Here is a 5,476-nt window from a genome sequence, read left to right as displayed (position 1 = left end):
CCCATAGGAACCCCATGGAAACCCCATAGGAATCCCATAGGAACCCCATAGGAATCCCATAGGAACCCCATGGAAACCCCATAAGAAACCCCATGGAAACCCCATAGGAACTCCATAGGGACCCCATAGGGACCCCATAGGAACCCCATGGAAACCCCATAAGAATCCCATAGGAATCCCATGGAAACCCCATAGGGACTCCAGAGGGACCCCATAAGAATCTCATAGGAATCCCGTAGGAACCCCATGGAAGCCCCATAGGGACCCCATAGGGACCCCATAAGAATCCCATAGGAACCCCATAGGAATCCCATAGGAACCCCATGGAAACCCCATAAGAATCCCATGGAAACCCCATAGGAACTCCATAGGGACCCCATAGGGACCCCATAAGAATCCCATAGGAACCCCATAGGAATCCCATAGGAACCCCATGGAAACCCCATAAGAATCCCATAGGAATCCCATAGGAACCCCATGGAAACCCCATAGGAACTTCATAGGGACCCCATAGGGACCCCATAAGAACCCCATAGGAATCCCATGGAAACCCATAGGAACTCCATAGGGACCCCATAGGAACCCCATAGGAATCCCATAGGAACCCCATGGAAACCCCATAAGAATCCCATAGGAATCCCATGGAAACCCCATAGGGACTCCAGAGGGACCCCATAAGAATCTCATAGGAATCCCGTAGGAACCCCATGGAAGCCCCATAGGGACCCCATAGGGACCCCATAAGAATCCCATAGGAACCCCATAGGAATCCCATAGGAACCCCATGGAAACCCCATAAGAATCCCATGGAAACCCCATAGGGACTCCATAGGGACCCCATAAGAACCCCATAGGAACCCCATGGAAACCCCATAGGGACTCCAGAGGGACCCCATAAGAATCCCATAGGAACCCCATAGGAATCCCATAGGAACCCCATGGAAACCCCATGGAAACCCCATAGGGACCCCAGAGGGACCCCATGAGAATCCCATAAGAATCCCATAAGAACCCCATAGGAATCCCATGGAAACCCATAGGAATCCCATAGGAACCCCATGGAAACCCCATAGGGACCCCACAGGGACCCCATCAGAATCCCATAAGAACCCCATAGGAATCCCATAGGAACCCCATGGAAACCCCATAAGAATCCCATGGAAACCCCATAGGAACCCCATAGGAATCCCATAGGAACCCCATCAGAATCCCATAAGAATCCCATGGAAACCCCATAGGAACTCCATAGGGACCCCATAGGGACCCCATAAGAATCCCATAGGAATCCCATAGGAACCCCATGGAAACCCCATAAGAATCCCATAGGAATCCCATAGGAACCCCATGGAAACCCCATAAGAACCCCATAGGAACCCCATAGGAATCCCATAGGAATCCCCCCAAATCTCCCCAAATCTCCCCCATACGACCCCAAATCCCCGTACAACCCAGAGACCCCAAAATCTCCCCCAAATCTCCCCCATACGACCCCATAGACCCCAAATCCCCCCAAATCCCCCCCAAATCCCCCCCATACAACCCCATAGACCCCAAAATCTCCCCCAAATCTCCCCATATGACCCCATAGACCCCAAATCTTCCCCATAGACCCCATAGACCCCAAATCCCCCCAAATCTCCCCCAAATCCCCCTAGATCTCTCCCCATAGACCCCATAGGACCCCAAATCTCCCCAATCATCTCCCCCATAGACCCTAAATCTCCCCCAAATCCCCCCAAAATCTCCCCCATACGACCCCATAGACCCCAAATCTCCCCCAAATCTCCCCATACAACCATAGACCAACCCCCATAGACCCCAAATCCCAAACCCCAAATCCCCCAACAACTCCATAGACCCCAAAACCCCCCAAATCCCCCCAAATCCCCCATAAACCCATAGACCCCAAACCTCCCCCATACGACCCTATAGACCCCCAAATCCCCCAAACCTCCCCCAAATCCCCCCCAAATCCCCCAAATTCTCCCATAGACCCCAAATCCCCCCCAAATCCCCCCCAAACTCCCCCATACAACCCCATAGACCCCAAATCCTCCCCCATACGACCCATATAGCACCCCCCAATATCCCCCCAAATACCATCCCCCAAAACCCCATAGACCCAAATCTCCCCCCAAATCTCCCCATACAACCCCATAGACCCAAATCCCCCCAAATCCCCCCCAAATCCCCCCATAGACCCCATAGACCCCCAAATCTCCCCCATACGACCCCATAGACCCCAAATCCCCCCCAAATCCCCCCCAAATCCCCCAAATCTCCCCCATACAACCCCATAGGACCCCAAATTCCCCCCAAATCCATCCCCCAATACAACCCCATAGACCCCAAATCCCCCCAAATCCCCCCAAATCCCCCCAAATCCCCCCCAAACCCCCAAATCCCCCCAAATCTCCCCCATACAACCCCATAGACCCCAAACCTCCCCATACGACCATGACCCCAAATTCCCCAAACCTCCCCCAAATCCCCAAATCCCAATCTCTCCCGACCAAATCCCCCAAATCCCCCCAATCCCATATGACCCCATACCAAATCTCCCAACGACCCATAGACCCCAAATCCCCCCAAATCCCCCCCAAATGCCCCCAAATCTCCATAAACCCCAAGGACCCCAAATCTCCCCCAAATCCTCCCCATACAACCCCATAGACCCCAAATCCCCCAAATCCCCCCCAAACCCCCCCAAACCCCCCAAATGCCCCCAAACTCCCCATACAACCCCAAATCCCCCCCAAATCCCCCCAAATCTCCCCCAAATCTCCCCCAAATCTCCCCAAACCCCCCAAATCCCCCCCAAATCCCCCCAAACCCCCAAACCGGCCCCAAATCCCCCCAAATCCCCCAACCCAATCCCCCCAAATCCCCCAACCATCCCCCCATATCTCCCCCAAACCTCCCCAATACAACCCCAAATCCCCCCCATCAATCCCCAAACCCCCCAGACCCCAAATCCCCCCCAAATCCCCCCCAAATCCCCCCAACTCAACCCCCATAACATCCCGTCCCCAAATGGCCCCAAATACAACTCCCTACGTCATCACCCACGGCGAGGACAAAAAGGGGGAGTGACCCCAAACCGCGGGACCCCATAACACCGGACCCCATAACTGCGGGACCCCATAACACCCGGACCCCCCAACACCAGGACCCCATAATCGGACCCCATAACAACGGGACCCCAAACCCGGACCCCATAACAACGGGACCCCACAACAACGGGACCCCACAACAACGGGACCCCATAACTGAGGGACCCCAGAACACCGGAACCCCATAACTGCGGGACCCCACAACAACGGGACCCCACAACACCGGGACCCCAGAACTCCGGGACCCAACAACACCGGGACCCCATAACTGAGGAACCCCACAACACAGGGACCCCATAATGGGACCCCACACCACCGGGACCCCAGAACTGAGGGACCCTACAACAACGGGACTCCAGAACTGACAGACCCCATAAAGGGACCCCATAACAACGGGACCCCATAATGGGACCCCAGAACAACGGGACCCCATAACTGAGGGACCCCATAACACCAGGACCCCATAACTGCGGGACCCCATAACAACGGGACCCCACAACACCGGGACCCCATAACAACGGGACCCCACAACAACGGGACCCCACAACAACGGGACCCCAGAACTGAGGGACCCCACAACACCGGGACCCCATAACACCGGGACTCCAGAACAACGGGACCCCACAACACCGGGACCCCATAATGGGACCCCATAACACCGGGACCCCATAACTGCGGGACCCCACAACACCGGGACCCCACAACAACGGGACCCCATAATAACCGGACCCCATAACGGGACCCCATAACAACGGGACCCCATAACAACGGGACCCCATAACGGGACCCCATAACTGCGGGACCCCACAACAACGGGACCCCATAACGGGACCCCATAACAACGAGACCCCACAACAACGGGACCCCATAACGGGACCCCATAACAACGGGACCCCATAACAACAGGACATCATAACAGAGGGACCCCATAACAACGGGACCCCATAACTGAGGGACCCCATAATGGGACCCCACAACAACGGGACCCCATAACACCGGGACCCCATAACGGGACCCCATAACAACGGGACCCCATAACGGGACCCCATAACGGGACCCCATAACTGAGGGACCCCATAACAGCGGGACCCCATAACGGGACCCCATAATGGGACCCCATAACAACGGGACCCCAGAACAGGACATCATAACAACGGGACTCCAGAACAACGGGACCCCATAACAACGGGACCCCATAATGGGACCCCATAACAACGGGACCCCACAACACCGGGACCCCATAATGGGACCCCACAACAACGGGACCCCAGAACTGAGGGACCCCATAAGGGGACCCCATAACAACGGGACTCCAGAACAACGGGACCCCACAACAACGGGACCCCATAACACCAGGACCCCATAAGGGGACCCCACAACAACGGGACCCCATAACACCAGGACCCCATAAGGGGACCCCACAACACCGGGACCCCAGAACTGAGGGACCCCACAACACCGGGACCCCATAACAACGGGACCCCACAACAACGGGACCCCATAATGGGACCCCACAACACCGGGACCCCAGAACAGGACATCATAACAACGGGACTCCAGAACAACGGGACCCCATAATGGGACCCCATAACAACGGGACCCCATAATGGGACCCCATAACAACGGGACCCCACAACACCGGGACCCCATAATGGGACCCCACAACAACGGGACCCCAGAACTGAGGGACCCTACAACAACGGGACCCCACAACAACGGGACCCCAGAACTGAGGGACCCTACAACAACGGGACCCCACAACAACGGGACCCCACAACAACGGGACCCCATAATGGGACCCCATAACAACGGGACCCCACAACACCGGGACCCCATAACAACGGGACCCCATAACAGGACATCATAACAACGGGACCCCATAACAGCGGGACCCCATAACGGGACCCCATAACAGCGGGACCCCAGAACAGAGGGACCCCATAATGGGACCCCACAACAACGGGACCCCATAACACCGGGACCCCATAACACCGGGACCCCATAACTGCGGGACCCCATAACAACGGGACCCCATAACAGCGGGACCCCAGAACTGAGGGACCCCATAAGGGACCCGATAACGGGACCCCATAACAACGGGACCCCATAACACCGGGACCCCAGAACTGAGGGACCCCATAAGGGGACCCCATAACAACGGGACTCCAGAACAACGGGACCCCACAACACCGGGACCCCATAATGGGACCCCATAACAACGGGACTCCATAACTGAGGGACCCCACAACAACGGGACCCCATAATGGGACCCCATAACACCGGGACCCCATAATGGGACCCCATAACAACGGAACCCCAGAACTGAGGGACCCCATAACAACCGGACCCCATAACGGGACCCC

The sequence above is a fragment of the Meleagris gallopavo genome, unplaced genomic scaffold (genome assembly GCF_905368555.1).
Source record: "Meleagris gallopavo unplaced genomic scaffold, MGAL_WU_HG_1.1 scaffold_3, whole genome shotgun sequence".
Classification (NCBI taxonomy): Eukaryota; Metazoa; Chordata; class Aves; order Galliformes; family Phasianidae; genus Meleagris; species Meleagris gallopavo.
This window is presented reverse-complemented; position numbering follows the sequence as displayed.